This window comes from Podarcis erhardii (assembly GCF_964252035.2).
Source record: "Podarcis erhardii genome assembly, chromosome: 7".
Classification (NCBI taxonomy): domain Eukaryota; kingdom Metazoa; phylum Chordata; class Lepidosauria; order Squamata; family Lacertidae; genus Podarcis; species Podarcis erhardii.
Genome location: NC_138511.1, coordinates 3,195,083 through 3,209,034, shown reverse-complemented (window position 1 = coordinate 3,209,034; position 13,952 = coordinate 3,195,083). Strand labels below are relative to the sequence as shown.

At 47.3% G+C, this 13,952-nt stretch overlaps 1 protein-coding gene and 2 long non-coding RNA genes across 4 annotated transcripts in view; all 3 read right to left on the bottom strand.

Annotated features, from left to right (window-relative positions):
• The window catches only part of LOC309347177 (maestro heat-like repeat family member 5), a gene marked incomplete at its 3' end in the record, with an annotated part of 142,448 nt that overhangs the window by 15,511 nt on the left and 112,985 nt on the right, over positions 1 to 13,952 (bottom strand). The window lies entirely within an intron of this gene.
• LOC309346416 lies at positions 6,763 to 8,709 on the bottom strand. The gene is made up of 2 exons (XR_014158629.1): positions 7,733 to 8,709; positions 6,763 to 7,691 (listed from the first exon to the last, which is right to left on the bottom strand). It is a non-coding gene; the product is annotated as an uncharacterized lncRNA (long non-coding RNA).
• On the bottom strand, positions 10,056 to 13,910 carry LOC309346404. 2 transcript variants are annotated; one of them, XR_014158614.1, is made up of 3 exons: positions 12,625 to 13,910; positions 12,116 to 12,284; positions 10,056 to 11,214 (listed from the first exon to the last, which is right to left on the bottom strand). It is a non-coding gene; the product is annotated as an uncharacterized lncRNA (long non-coding RNA). The 2 variants fall into 2 exon arrangements; XR_014158615.1 differs by having other exon boundaries at positions 12,201 to 12,284.

The window sequence follows — 13,952 nt, the reverse complement described above, 5'->3', positions numbered from 1 at the left end:
AGCTTCCAAACCAGCTGTAGCCACTTCAAGTGCAGTTATTGTGGGACCTGTGAGTACTGATGCTGGTCCAAGTGTGCCTCATCTGAAGTGGGCTAATTTGAAGTTTACAGCCCCCACTGAGATCAACGGAATTGCTGTGAACTCTTTCTGAGACACTGGGTCTGACATTACCAGTGTGTCCAGAGATTTGGTTTTGCCCCTACAGATGCAGGCTAAACCCTTAAAGATTAGCCCCTATGGTGTGAATGAGATTTTTCAACCTACTGCCATTGTTCCAGTATCCTATAAGGGGTACTATGGAAACCACCTAATTATAGTACATGATCCTGAAGTGTGCAAAAGTCCTGTCCTGGTGGGGAACGATTTGGGATTTAAGGTTTACCAACAACAACTTGCGGTGAACTCTTTTTCCATCAAGGTCTTACCCACCCAGGTACAGGGGATGGGAAACTGGGGAACAACACCTCAAGGTTTGAGGACTGACGGAAGCCTTATCCCAGATGGGAGGGGTGAAGGTTGGGCGCCTGATGCTATAACTCCCCAAACCACTGGAACTGCTGTGACTGCTGTTCCTGAGAAATCGGTTGGGAAGAGGCTTGGCTTAATATGCCACCCCTGGTGTTAACTGGCCCACCTCAGCGTCTAGCACACCTCCCAGTGTTCACCTTCATCAAATTGTTGTGCCTTCCTTTTGAAGCATAGACTCTGATATTGTGACTCTGCCAAAAGACTTACGTAGTTTTGTCCCAGCTGAACCAGTCCGATTTCGGAAGAGTAATCCTAGTGGTGGAAATTTAATTCCCCAATCTGCAACTGTTGATTCAGTTCCCTCCCAGGATTTTATGGGGGATCCCTTTGTTCCAGTCCCTGAACCCCAAGTTTGTGCAAACCTTACTTTGGGGGAAGGGGTTTTGAAATCTACAGTTTCTTTCCAGCAGCTTGCAATGACCCCCCTAGCGACGCAGACTGTGAAAGATGCAAGCGTGTCCTGTCAGCCAAAAGCTGAGAGGCAAGAAGAGAAAGGGGGGCCAGCTCAGCCCAGCCAAGCCACTGTGGAGAGTTTTGAGTCCTCTGCCATGGTGGGAGATTTGGCCGCGTTTGAAGTAAAGCAGAGATTTGGTCACTCTCTCCTAGGTCATTTAGAAACTGCAGAAAAGTCTCTTTGCACAATAGAGTTTACCCCTTTTGTGCCTGAAAAAAGAGTTTTTCTATCCACAGCTCAAGGACTATAAAGACCCAGTCGATATGTTTATTGTTTTTCAAAAAGTTTTGTAATGCAAATGTTTGTGTGGAGAAGAAATGGGATTTGGTGGGTCTTTTACAGAACTTTAGTCCTAGGAAACAGTGTGGTTATGTTATGAGGAAAAGTGTTTTCAGGTTTGATTGGGATTCCATCCCACCCCACCTCTGTGTTCAAAATCTGTTAGGAATTTTGGTTGAGATTTACTCAAGGAGCCCAGAGTTTGTGTCAGACCAGCCAGGTTTGGGCAAGCTCCTAGAAAATCCTTTGTCCATGCTCAGAGGGAGATGGGAGGGATTGGAAGAAGTTGAGTTAATTTTTTCTAAGTCATGGCCAGAACACCTTAAGCATGGTGCAAAGAGCTTTGGCCCGATTGCAAGATGCAAACCTGACCGTTAAAATGTATAAATGTCAGTTTGCTCAAGGAGAAGTGAATGATTTCGGATTCAGATTGGGCTTGTGAAACATCAAATCCCTGGGAGCAGAAATCCAGTGTGTACTGGAATGGCTCTTACACCAATTCAAGGGAGCCACTGAGTTGTTAACACAAGCCCTAGTAAGTTTGTGGGTGATTCTAGCCCCTGACCAGCAGCCTCCTTTTGAAATGCAAACCAATGCCAGTCAAATAGGATTAGGAGAAACTTAGACCATCCCACATAGGGACGTGGGTGGCACTGTGGGTAAAAGCTTCAGTGCCTAGGACTTGCCGATCGAAAGGTTGGCGGTTTGAATCCCCGCGGCGGGGTGCACTCCCGTCGCTCGGTCCCAGCGCCTGCCAACCTAGCAGTTCGAAAGCACCCCCGGGAGCAAGTAGATAAATAGGGACCGCTTACTGGCGGGAAGGTAAACGGCGTTTCCGTGTGCTGCGCTGGCTCGCCAGAGCAGCTTCGTCACACTGGTTACGTGACCCAGAAGTGTCTCCGGACAGCGCTGGCCCCCGGCCTCTTAAGTGAGATGGGCGCACAACCCTAGAGTCAGACACAACTGGCCCGTACGGGCAGGGGTACCTTTACCTTGAGTGTGTTGCTAGTGATTTTTTTCTTTAAAAGGCTGCTTAACCACTCAAGCCGGAAATGTTGACATCAGTTTGTACATACTTTGTTTTGATGAAATTTAGGGACTTAACACTGTAATTTCATCTTAGAGGGGAGGGTGTAGTGAAGTTAAGGATTTCAAACTTTGGTCAAGAAAGGAGCGGAGTATGGTGGGTAATCAAAAAGCCACAGGAGTTATGGGAAAGAGGTCTGTTGCTTTAACCCTGCAGACCGACAGTCTCCAAATGTGTAAATTGTTATCTTAGGAAGGAAGTTCTCTAGTTTGATTAGGGGCTTGACACCTGGGGCTCCAGCTATTCACACCCACCTAGTGTTGTTATCAGTCTTTTAATTACCTGGGAATAAAGATCCTAAGAATGGCTGAGAAAGAGCGCTCTGCAACCTGCGATTCGCCCGGCTGTTAGTGTACCACCTTTGCTGGCAGCCATCTTGTGTCTCCTTGTAATGGAGATTCCTGCTGACTTTGTAATGTGGATCTACTGAAGGACTTTGAAACTATCCTATCTCTGTCTTTGTTCTTAGAAGTGAGTATCTTAGTTAGCTATACTAAACAATGTTTTTATTTTATCTGCCTGCAAGATACAAAAGATGTGCCTGCTTTTTAAGCTTGTTAACTTTGTGTTTTTAAAATAAATTTTTAAAAAAGAAGCTTTCTTTTGTCTTATGTGCCAATCTGAGGGGAAATCTAAGTCCAACGCCTGACTACCGTATTTTTCACACCATAGGGCGCACCGGACCATAGGGCGCACCTAGTTTTGGGAGGCGGAAAACAAGAAAAAATTATTCTGAAGCCCAGAAGCCAGAACAGCAAGAGGGATCTGGCTTCTGGGATACCGTGCGGCTGTTCTGGCTTCTGGGATAACCGCGCCAAGCCTCTTCAGGGCAGCGGGATGAAGGCTCCCCCTGCCCAAAGAGGCTGCGCAGGGCTAAGGCAGAAGCCAGGACAGGCACGTCGCTGAAGGGGCGCTGCGCCTTCACAGGTGAGGCGTTGCGCAGAGAGGGAGAAGGCGCAGCGCCCTTCAGCGAAGCTGGAGAAAGAACAGAAGGAGACCCTTCTGTTCCTCCTTGGGCTTCGCTGGACAGGCGCGTCGCTGCGAAGCGGGAGGAGGAACAGAATGAGTCCCTTCTGTTCCTCCTCCAGCTTCCAGGACAGGTGCGTCGCTCAAGGGGCTCTGCGCCTTCTCTCTCTCTCAGGAGAGGCGCTGCACAGAGAGGGAGAAGGCGCAGCGCCCCTTTAGCAAAGCTGGAGGCCTCCGGCTTCCAGGTCAGGCACGCTGCCGCGAAGCCAAGGAGCCTACATTCGCTCCATAGGACGCACACACATTTCCCCTTCATTTTTGGAGGGGGGAAAGTGCTTCCTAGAGAGCGAAAAATGCGGTACTTGGTTACGCTATACCTGATGAATTTCTGCCTGCAAGTTTGCGGAAGCAGCTTGCAGAGTGGGGCAACCGGTAACAAAGGAGCATAGTCTTCTCCCTTGGACTGTGCCTCCTGGTACCCTGAGACGGAGTGGTGGCAGCATTACCATTTCTGTTGCGTTTTGTTTTCTCAAAAAGCAAATGGCCGCCGGCCTCCGTTCCAGAAACCTGACCCAGCTGGAGGGTAAGGGCAGGTGAGGGAGGGGCGAGTGGCCGGAGCCCCTTTACTACAACAAATTATTTCTCAATTTATTGTTGTACATTGTTTCAATTGTCTGTTTTAACCATATTTGCGCAGCAGTTTCTAATGTTGTGAGGGTCCTCTATTTCAGAGGCTTCTACTCTGCAGCCTCTTATAGTTGTTTTAACTGTGAGTTTTTAAGTTCTTATGCTCTTACAGTTGTTTTAACTGTCTTTGTTTTTTTTAGTTCTTATCTGTTTTAATTATCAGTTTTTATCCATCCATTATCCGTGTTTAATCTTGTATTTTATTCAGATGTTTTATCCTATGCCTGTTTCTTGGTCCTCATTTGCTCTAACAATTATCGGTTTTTTAAAAAATAATCCTAACTGCTACTTTATATGCTCTTTCTTTTTTTATCCTGGTCTGTGACCATAATAATAACAATAATAATAATAATAATATTTATTTATATCCCACCCTCCCTAACAACAATAAAACAGTACAACACAACACTCTAAAATCATTCATTATAAAATTAATTCGAATCAAACCACTGGCAACCATTGGGCCAGAGCTCATAGAGCTAATAAAGTTCATACAAGTAGGTTCCAGAGTGAAGTCCCCTGGCCATGGCAACCTACGCTTACCTCCAGGAGTCTTCGGGAAGCCATCCTTAGGCCACCTCCTCCAACCTCGAGATGCTGAGGAACCTCAAACGGTCACAAGCTCCGTTGCTAGGCAACAGCAGTTGGGATCATGGAATTCCCGGCCTCAGTGCCAAGGTTCTAGGAGAGGCCGTGTGGCCTAGTGGTTAGAACAATGTTAATGCCATGCAACGCTAGGGTGATATATATATATATATATTCTTTGAAATGTAGAGTTTAATACTTTTTCTATTATTTGTATCCTGCAGACTCTTGTTGTCTCCTAAAGAAGCTGACAGGATTGCTCCCCTGTACTTACTTATGTGTTTGCCGTGTACTTTTATGAACGTTTATTTTATATTCGGGGCCTTTGAATTCTTAACTCTGAACTCTGGATTAATAACATTTTAGGAATCTTCCAGAACGGCTAATTCTATTGCTGGGAAGGACTCAGTGAGCCCGGTCTATTTTAGGTATGGGGTTGGGGGCAGATGAGATGGAGCTGCTTGGCAGTGGGTGTGCCGTATGCAGAAAGCGTACGCTTCAGTTCCCATGACCCACCTCCTTCACTTACTAGTTTCGTGGGGTTGGGGCTAAATCCATGATGGGTCAGAGAAAAATGAGCAGTGGCAGGAACCAGTCAAAGCAAGGCAGATCTTAATTTTACTGTTGTGACAGAGTTTCTCACCTTACATGTTGCATGGAGGTGAGGAGCCAAGACAAGTGTGTGTAACAACTTTGAAAGACTTGATAATAATAATAATTTATTTTTTATACCCCCCCCCCTTCAATCTGGCTGGGTTTCCCTTAGCCCAGAGGTTTTTGACTTTTTTGAGTCCACGCTCTTGACCAACTACATTCTTTCTATGAGGCTCAGGAGCCCAGCTACATCACCCCTTGCCAGCAGAGCTGGCAGCCTCTTGTCCTTTTTCTGACTCCTTCCTTTGTGGAATGTTCCTTCTTCTCCTCTCGTCTCTCCTTAGGAGTCCTCTGGACAGCCGCAGTTGCTGCCCCTTCCCTAAAGAGAGGTGCCTCCTCATGCTGCCCCACAGGGAAGTACCCCCTTGCCAGCTAGCTCCAGAGGCACCATTCGCCTGGGGAGCTTGTAGCCAGGGGTGCTGGAACAAACAGCTGTGCAAACCTTTGGAGGCAGAGATGCAAGAAGGCATGGGGGGAGAAAGAGGGACAGAGGCCAGTGTTGCTCCCAGCACCCTTGACCATCATTCAAGGCACCAAAGGGTGCCATAGCACCCTGGTTGAAAACCCCCACCCACCCAACAAGCATCAGACATACATCACAGAAAGAGGCAGTCTTGTCTCCTGGCTTGTCTCTTGTCATGATACCCGACAATGTTTGCTGGTTGCCCTTTCCTGCCAGTCTGAGCCGTTCCCTTGAAATGGTAAATACCTCAGTTCTTGAATCCATTGTCACAGATCTAGCCCTATTTATGTGAGAGGCTTATAGGTTTTGCAGGATTTGTAAGTGAAAAGAAGTATTGGGAAAGGTTTTTCCTTCAACTGCAGAATAAATACCTGGGGTCATTAAGAGGGTCAAGATGGCTTCAGGATTGCTCTGTGAACTCAAAGAAAGTGTCTTTTTTTTCAGGGAATATTTTATAATTTTTGAATGTTGAAGGATTGGTTTTTCTCTAGGGTGTGTGTCTGCTATGTGTGCACCTTCAGATTTGTGTAACACTCATGCCAACTTCAGTTGCCCAGCGCCTGCAAGCCCCCTACTGTGACATCATAGAATGCTTGCAGTTGTGTTTTTTTAAAACCACACCAGCAACTGCTCATCAGGAGCAGAACTGAGCAGCTTCTGTGAGTGAAGTGAAGGGCTGTTTCTCAGAAGGGGAAATCCTGGGAGAGACTAGGGTTCAAATACCTCCTTACTCAGCTATGCAGCTCACTGGGTGACCTGGGGCCAGGTTGTGGGGATTAAATGAGAAGGCGAGAACTATGTATGTTGTCTTGAGCTCCTTGGAGTAAAAGATGGGATATCAATTCAGATGCCCTCAGAAGGTGGTGGATGTTGTAAATCACGCCTTCTTTGGGAGAAGCTGGCAACTCTCCCGGGCTCCCGGCTTGGTCTACGGTGACCTCCCTGTCTGCAGTTCCCGCAGGATCCAGGCTAGGTCTCAATAGGCGACACCTCCCAGCGTGGGAGATGCACACCCCCTCCCTCCTGCTCCCCGGCAGGGAAAGGAGATAGACAGAAACGTCTATTTTACATGCTTTTATTTAGACTTTTCAGCACTACAGAAAACATGTCCGTTTACTTCAAACTCCTTCCAGCAAGTGACAAATACTTCCTGTGCATACGCAAGAGGAAGGTCTCAAATTACATTCTGAGCAAATTCCGGTGCATTGCCCTGTGAACTGACTGTCCCACTGTTTCCCACAGTCAGTCCCACCATTCCCATTATGTGATGTTTTCAACCTATCAGTTTGCAGCTGCGTTGCTTCTATATCGTAACAGTGGACTCTCCTTCTTTGGAGGTTTTTTATATACAGAGGTTGGGTGGCCATTTGCAAGGGATTCTTGAATTGGCTTCCTGTTTTGCAGGCAATTGGACTAGATGCCCCTTGTTCATGAGTAGAATGTGTCCTTTTATTTAAAATGCATCTCTGGGTTATTTGTGGGGCCTGCCTGGTGTTTTTACATGAGTACAGTGGTACCTCGGGTTAAGAACTTAATTCGTTCTGGAGATCCGTTCTTAATCTGAAACTGTTCTTAACCATTTTAGCTAATGGGGCCTCCCGCTGCCACCGCACGATTTCTGTTCTCATCCTGAAGCAATTTCTTAACCCGAGGTAATATTTCTGGGTTAGCAGAGTCTGTAACCTGAAGCATATGTAACCTTAACGTATGTAACCCGAGGTACCACTGTAGAATGTTGCCTTTTATTTAAAATGCATCTCTGGATTATTTGTGGGGCATAGGAATTCGTTCTTCTTCCTCCCCGCCCCCAAATATAGTCCGGCCCACCACATGGTCTGAGGGATGGTGGACTGGCCCACGGCTGAAAAAGGTTGCTGACTCCTGGGCTGACTCCTGGGCAGATGTATACTGGCTGATTTCCCACAAGGTGGCAGGAGATGCCTGCTTCTTTCCTCAGTGGTTTCAAACTAAGGCATTTGGCACCAGGCCTTGAGATATGCTCACATCCACACCATGCATTTAAGAACACAAGAATAGCCTGCTGGATCAGGCCAATGGCCCATCTAGTCCATCATCCTGTTCTCACAGTGGCCGCCAAGATGCCTGTGGGAAACCTGCAACCAGAGCACAAGAGCAACTGGAATTCTTAAGCATTCACCGCCTCTGACCTCCATGAATTTGCCTGATCTGATCCTCTTTCAAAGCCTTCTAGACTGGTGGCCATCACTGCCTTCTGTGGGAGGGAGTTCCATAGTTTAACTATGCACTAAGTAAAGCAGTATTTCCTATTATTATTATTATTATTATTATTATACCACCCTATACCCGGAGGTCTCAGGGAGGTTCACAGAAAAGATAAACATAAAAACCACAATATATATAATCAAAATAAAAACAACCCAATAACACCCCCCCCAAAGGAGCTGCATTTTAAAAGGGTATAGGATGTCAAACAGATCAACCAAAGGCCTGGTTAAAGAGGAAAGTTTTTGCCTGGCACCTAAAAGTGTGTAATGAAGGCACCAGGCGAACTTCCCTGGGGAGAGCATTCCACAGACAGGGAGCCACTGCAGAGAAGGCCCCGTTCTCATGTTGCCACCCTCTGGACCTCTCAAGGAGGAGGCACACAAAGAAGGGCCTCAGAAGATGATCTAGGGTCCGGGTAAGTTCATATGGAAAGAGGCGGTCCTTGAGGTATTGTGGTCCTGAGCCATTTAAGGCTTTATAGGTCAAAACCAGGACTTTGAATTGGGCCAGGAAACTAATTTGTAGCCAGCGCAGTCGGACCAGGATTGGTGTAATATGCTCAAACCATCTTGCTCCGGCTGCCAAATTCTGCACCAGCTGAAGTTTCCGAACCATCTTCAGAGGCAGCCCTACGTATAACACATTGCAGTAATATAACCTTGAAGTTACCAGAGCACAGACAACAGTAGTTAGGCTATCCCTGTCCAGATAGGGGCCAAATCTTCCAGCATTCAGGATGTGCACGAGTTCTCGTGTCATACACCATAGAATCATAGAATCATAGAGTTGGAAGAGACCACAAGGGCCATCGAGTCCAACCCCCTGCCAAGCAGGAAACACCATCAGAGCACTCCTGACATATGGTTGTCAAGCCTCTGCTTAAAGACCTCCAAAGAAGGAGACTCCACCACACTCCTTGGCAGCAAATTCCACTGTCAAACAGCTCTTACTGTCAGGAAGTTCTTCCTAATGTTTAGGTGGAATCTTTTTTCTTGTAGTTTGGAACCATTGCTCTGTGTCCGCTTCTCTGGAGCAGCAGAAAACAACCTTTCTCCCTCCTCTATGTGACATCCTTTTATATATTTGAACATGGCTATCATATCACCCCTTAACCTCCTCTTCTCCAGGCTAAACATGCCCAGCTCCTTTAGCCGTTCTTCATAAGGCATCGTTTCCAGGCCTTTGACCATTTTGGTTGCCCTCCTCTGGACACGTTCCAGTTTGTCAGTGTCCTTCTTGAACTGTGGTGCCCAGAACTGGACACAGTACTCCAGGTGAGGTCTGACCAGAGCAGAATACAGTGGCACTATTACTTCCCTTGATCTAGATGCAATACTCCTATTGATGCAGCCCAGAATTGCATTGGCTTTTTTAGCTGCCGCGTCACACTGTTGGCTCATGTCAAGTTTGTGGTCACCCAAGACTCCTAGATCCTTTTCACATGTACTGCTCTCAAGCCAGGTGTCACCCATCTTGTATTTATGCCTCTCATTTTTTTTGCCCAAGTGCACTACTTTACATTTTTCCCTATTAAAATTCATCTTGTTTGTTTTGGCCCAGTTCTCTAATCTGTCCAGGTCGTTTTGAAGTGTGATCCTGTCCTCTGGGGTGTTAGCCACCCCTCCCAGTTTGGTGTCATCTGCAAATTTGATCAGGATGCCCTTGAGTCCATCATCCAAGTCGTTGATAAAGATGTTGAATAAGACCGGGCCCAAGACAGAACTCTGTGGCACCCCACTAGTCACTCTTCTCCAGGATGAAGAGGAACCATTGATGAGCACCCTTTGGGTTCGGTCAGACAGCCAGTTACAAATCCACTGAGTGGTAGCATTGTCAAGTCTGCATTTTACCAGCTTCTTTACAAGAATATCATGGGGCACCTTGTCAAATGCCTTGCTGAAATCAAGGTAGGCTACATCCACTGCGTTCCCTTCATCTACCAGGCTTGTAATTCTGTCAAAAAACGAGATCAGGTTAGTCTGACATGACTTATTTTTCAGAAATCCATGCTGACTATTGGTGATCACAGTTTAAAGTTTAAAGGTGTGGCTTATATTTGGGTGCGGCTTATACGGTAACTTAATTTGACAGTAACTTTAATTTATTTATCTTCTTTAAATATATACTCTTATGAAACTGCAGGTTATTACAATAATCCCGCCAATGTTCTTATCTGTTTATGATTTATCTGTAAATATTCAATAAACCATTTGTAGGAGGCGTTCCTGAAGAAGCATTGCTTAGCCAATTGATAATGTCCACCCAGGAACATCTTGTAGGGAGGGGTGGCCCTGAGGGTGCTCTGAAAGTGACAAGACATTGACACAGTCCAGACTGAAGTGTAAAGCTTTGAGGATGAGGGTCCTTTGAACAACCTTCCCAAATTCAGGAGGGCTGTTGCCACAAAGTTGTCGTGCGGCACTTGTGAATTTTACACCATTTGCATGGAAAAGCTCTAGAAGTCAGGCAGCAACCAGTGTGGCAATCAGCGTTGAAAGGAAACATGAAAAGCAATGCCCTCCTGCATGGAGGACACATCCTGTTCTGTTGCCTTAGGCGAAATTGGAAGGTGCTTTCACACTGCCGGCGCCCTGACCTGGGTTCTGCGGCATCACCTGCAAAGTGGTGGTGCCGACAGTGGGTTCCAGCAAGATCTTGTGAGATCTTGGCAAGATCTTGGCAGAAGCTGCTGCCGTGGCCATCACCACTCAGTAGAGCATGAGAGTCACAAGTTCGAGTCTTACATTGAGGCAAACGGGTCCTGCATTGTATGGGGTTGGACTAGATCAGCCTTTCTCAACCTGTGGGTCCCCAGATGTTGTTGAACTACAACTCCCATCACCCCTAGCTAACAAGGCCAGAGCTCAGGGATCATGGGAGTTGTAGTCCAACAACATCTGGGGACCCACTGGTTGAGAACCGCTGGACTAGATGTTCCTTGTGGTCCCTTCCAACTCTACAATTCTATGATTCTCTGGCCTGTTCCCACCTCATGGCTGTACCCCCGAGTGAAACATAACAGAAGAAGAAGAAGAAAACCTATTCAGTTGATGAGGGCTGCCGAAAACTAAACGAAAAGGGGAAGTGTGAATCCCTCATGAGCCCATACACCCAAAGTGCCCTGAAAGTGGTCCGGCTTTGTTGAGACGAAGGCGCTTACCTATATAAATTCGACCTTTGGTATTCACCATGACGTTCTTGCCAGGAGATTCCCCAGCTACCATCTCCTCGCCGTCAACTTGAAGGAAGCCTCTTTTCCCTTCCCTGGGGGAGGAATGGGAAAGTGTGTCAGAAGGACTAAGGTGTTTTTGAGTGAGGTTGGTTCGATTGGAGAGGATGAGCATGGATAAGGAAGTGCTTGTCATCTGCCCGTGAGAACAGAATTGGAAATGTGGTCCAAGGATATTCCACAGGGGAATCCTCACGTGGATCAAAATAATAATAATAATAATAATAATAATAATAATAATAATAATAATAATAATAATTTATTTATACCCCACCCTCCCCGGCCTGAGCCGGGCTCAGGGCGGCTAACACCAGTAAAATTACAATAAAAACATAATGCGGGGGGGGGGGGGGAATTTAAAATACAGGTTAAAATGCAATTTAAAATGCAGCCTCATTTTAAAAATAGCCCATGGATCAAAACCATAAGGGGAGGGAAACATAAGGGTCAGACTGAGTCCAAACCAAAGACCAGCTGGAACAGCTCTGTCTTGCAGGCCCTGCGGAAAGATGTTAAGTCCCGCAAGGCCCTAGTCTCTTGTGGCAGAGCGTTCCACCAGATGAGAGCCACAGCCGAAAAAGCCCTGGCTCTGGTTGAGGCCAGCCTAACCTCTCTGTGGCCTGGGACCTTCAAGATGTTTTTATTTGAAGACCGTAAGATCTTCCGTGGGACATACCAGGAGAGGCGGTCCTGTAGGTATGTGGGTCCAAGGCCGTGTAGGGATTTAAAGGTCAAAACCAGCACCTTAAACCTGACCCTGTACTCCACCGGGAGCCAGTGCAGCTGGTAAAGCACTGGATGAATGTGATCCCGTGGCGAGGGCCCCGTAAGGAGCCTCACCGCGGCATTCTGTACCCACTGGAGTTTCTGGCCCAGCTTCAAGGGCTGGGACAGCATCCCCAGCCCCAGAAGCAAACAAATTGTTCCTCAACCCGCCTTGTTCAGGAAACAGGGCCTTGACAACGCTTGGGCTTGTCAAACTAGGGGGGTCCCAAGCCACATCTCTCCACACTCGTCTCACCAGATGGCTGTCACTGTGTGCCATTCTCCATCATCAAATGGGTCTTCGGACAGGATGTTCACTTCTCTGCTTCCTAGCTGGTAACTGCAGGAAACACACGGTCAGTGTCAGAGAAGAAGAAGAAGAAGAGTTTGGATTTGATATCCCGCTTTATCACTGCCCTAAGGAGTCTCAAAGCGGCTAATAATCTCCTTTCCCTTCGTCCCCCACAACAAACACTCTGTGAGGTGAGTGGGGCTGAGAGACTTCAGAGAAGTGTGACTAGACCAAGGTCACCCAGCAGCTGCATGTGGAGGAGCGGAGACGCAAACCCAGTTCCCCAGATTACGAGTCTACCGCTCTTAACCACTACACCACACTGGCCACCCCGGAGCCGCAATGCAGAGCAACCAATAGCGTGAGCTCTTATGCGGCCTTCCCTCACCTGAACACCAGGTGCCCGTCCTTCAGCCCGAGGCTGATGAAGTCCTTCGCTTTGGCGCTCTCTCCTTCCTCCTGTGACAGAAACCAGAGCGTTGTTTCTCACCTTCTCCTTTCCTTAGGAGATGGCACCCCTAGGCATCAGTGGGGGTCAGAGAAGCCCATGAACTGCTAAGGAACTGGCACTGCTTCTCAGGTGCCACATTTTACTTTGTAAGAAATCCCGTCTTTGAGTGTGGCAGCACCGACACTTTGCAACCCCCTACGTACTGACATCAGTTGGGTGCCTTCACTGTACTCTATTTGGCGCCTGCTAAAAACATTTTTTTAAATGCAATTGCTTATCCAGACGTGTAAAAACGTTGACAGGTGTTTTTAGCTTATGATTGATTTTAGTTAGCCTTAATAAGAGCCATTCAACAGTGGAACAGTCCCTTGGTAGGTGGCGGACTCTCCTTCATCAGAGGTTTTTAAACTGATGTTGGATGGCCATCTTTTGGGGATTCCTGAGCTGTGATTCCTGTCTTGTAGGGGGTCAGGCTGGATGACCCTTTGGGATCCTTTACAACTCTACAATTCGATGATGATGATGATGATAAGTCTCTGCACTGCATAGTGAGGGGGTCTTATAATCACAGATTCATAGAACTGTGAAGTAGGAAGGGACCCCAAGAGTCATCTAATTCAAACCCCCCCCCCCCCGCAATGCAGGAATCTGGACCACCTCCTGCTGGGACAGAATGCTCTCACCCCCATGGGGGCCAGTCCCTTGCCTCCTCCTCCTCCTACTAATTTATTTATACCCCGCCCATCTGGCTGGGTTTCCCCAGCCACTCTGGGCGGCTCCCAACAAATTATTAAAAAAACAATAAAACATCAAACATTAAAAACTTCCCTAAACAGGGCTGCCTTCAGATGTCTTATAAAATACCAGGCTTGCCAGGTTGGGATAGCTGGGATAGCAGGCTTGTTGGGTTTTGAATGTCTTATGTAGATTTTTCAATTTGGTTGTTCTGTATGGGACAATGACAACAAAGATTATCGTATCATATCGTAATAAGTGCCTTCAGCTTGATCTGACCAGTGGCCCATCGAATCCAGCGTCCTGTGCTTGCGGGAGGGTTGGAAGCAGGGCACGAGTGCAACTCTACAGTTGCTGTTCGCCATCACCCGGTATTCAGAGGTAGACTGCTCCTGGGCAAGGAGGTTCTGCTATTACAACGGGTGTCCCTAAGGAGAGCCCTGCTGGATTGGACCAAAGGGCCATCTCATCCAGCGTTCTCTTCTCCCAGTGACAAACCAGATTCCTGTGGGGAAATTGGCTAACGCAGC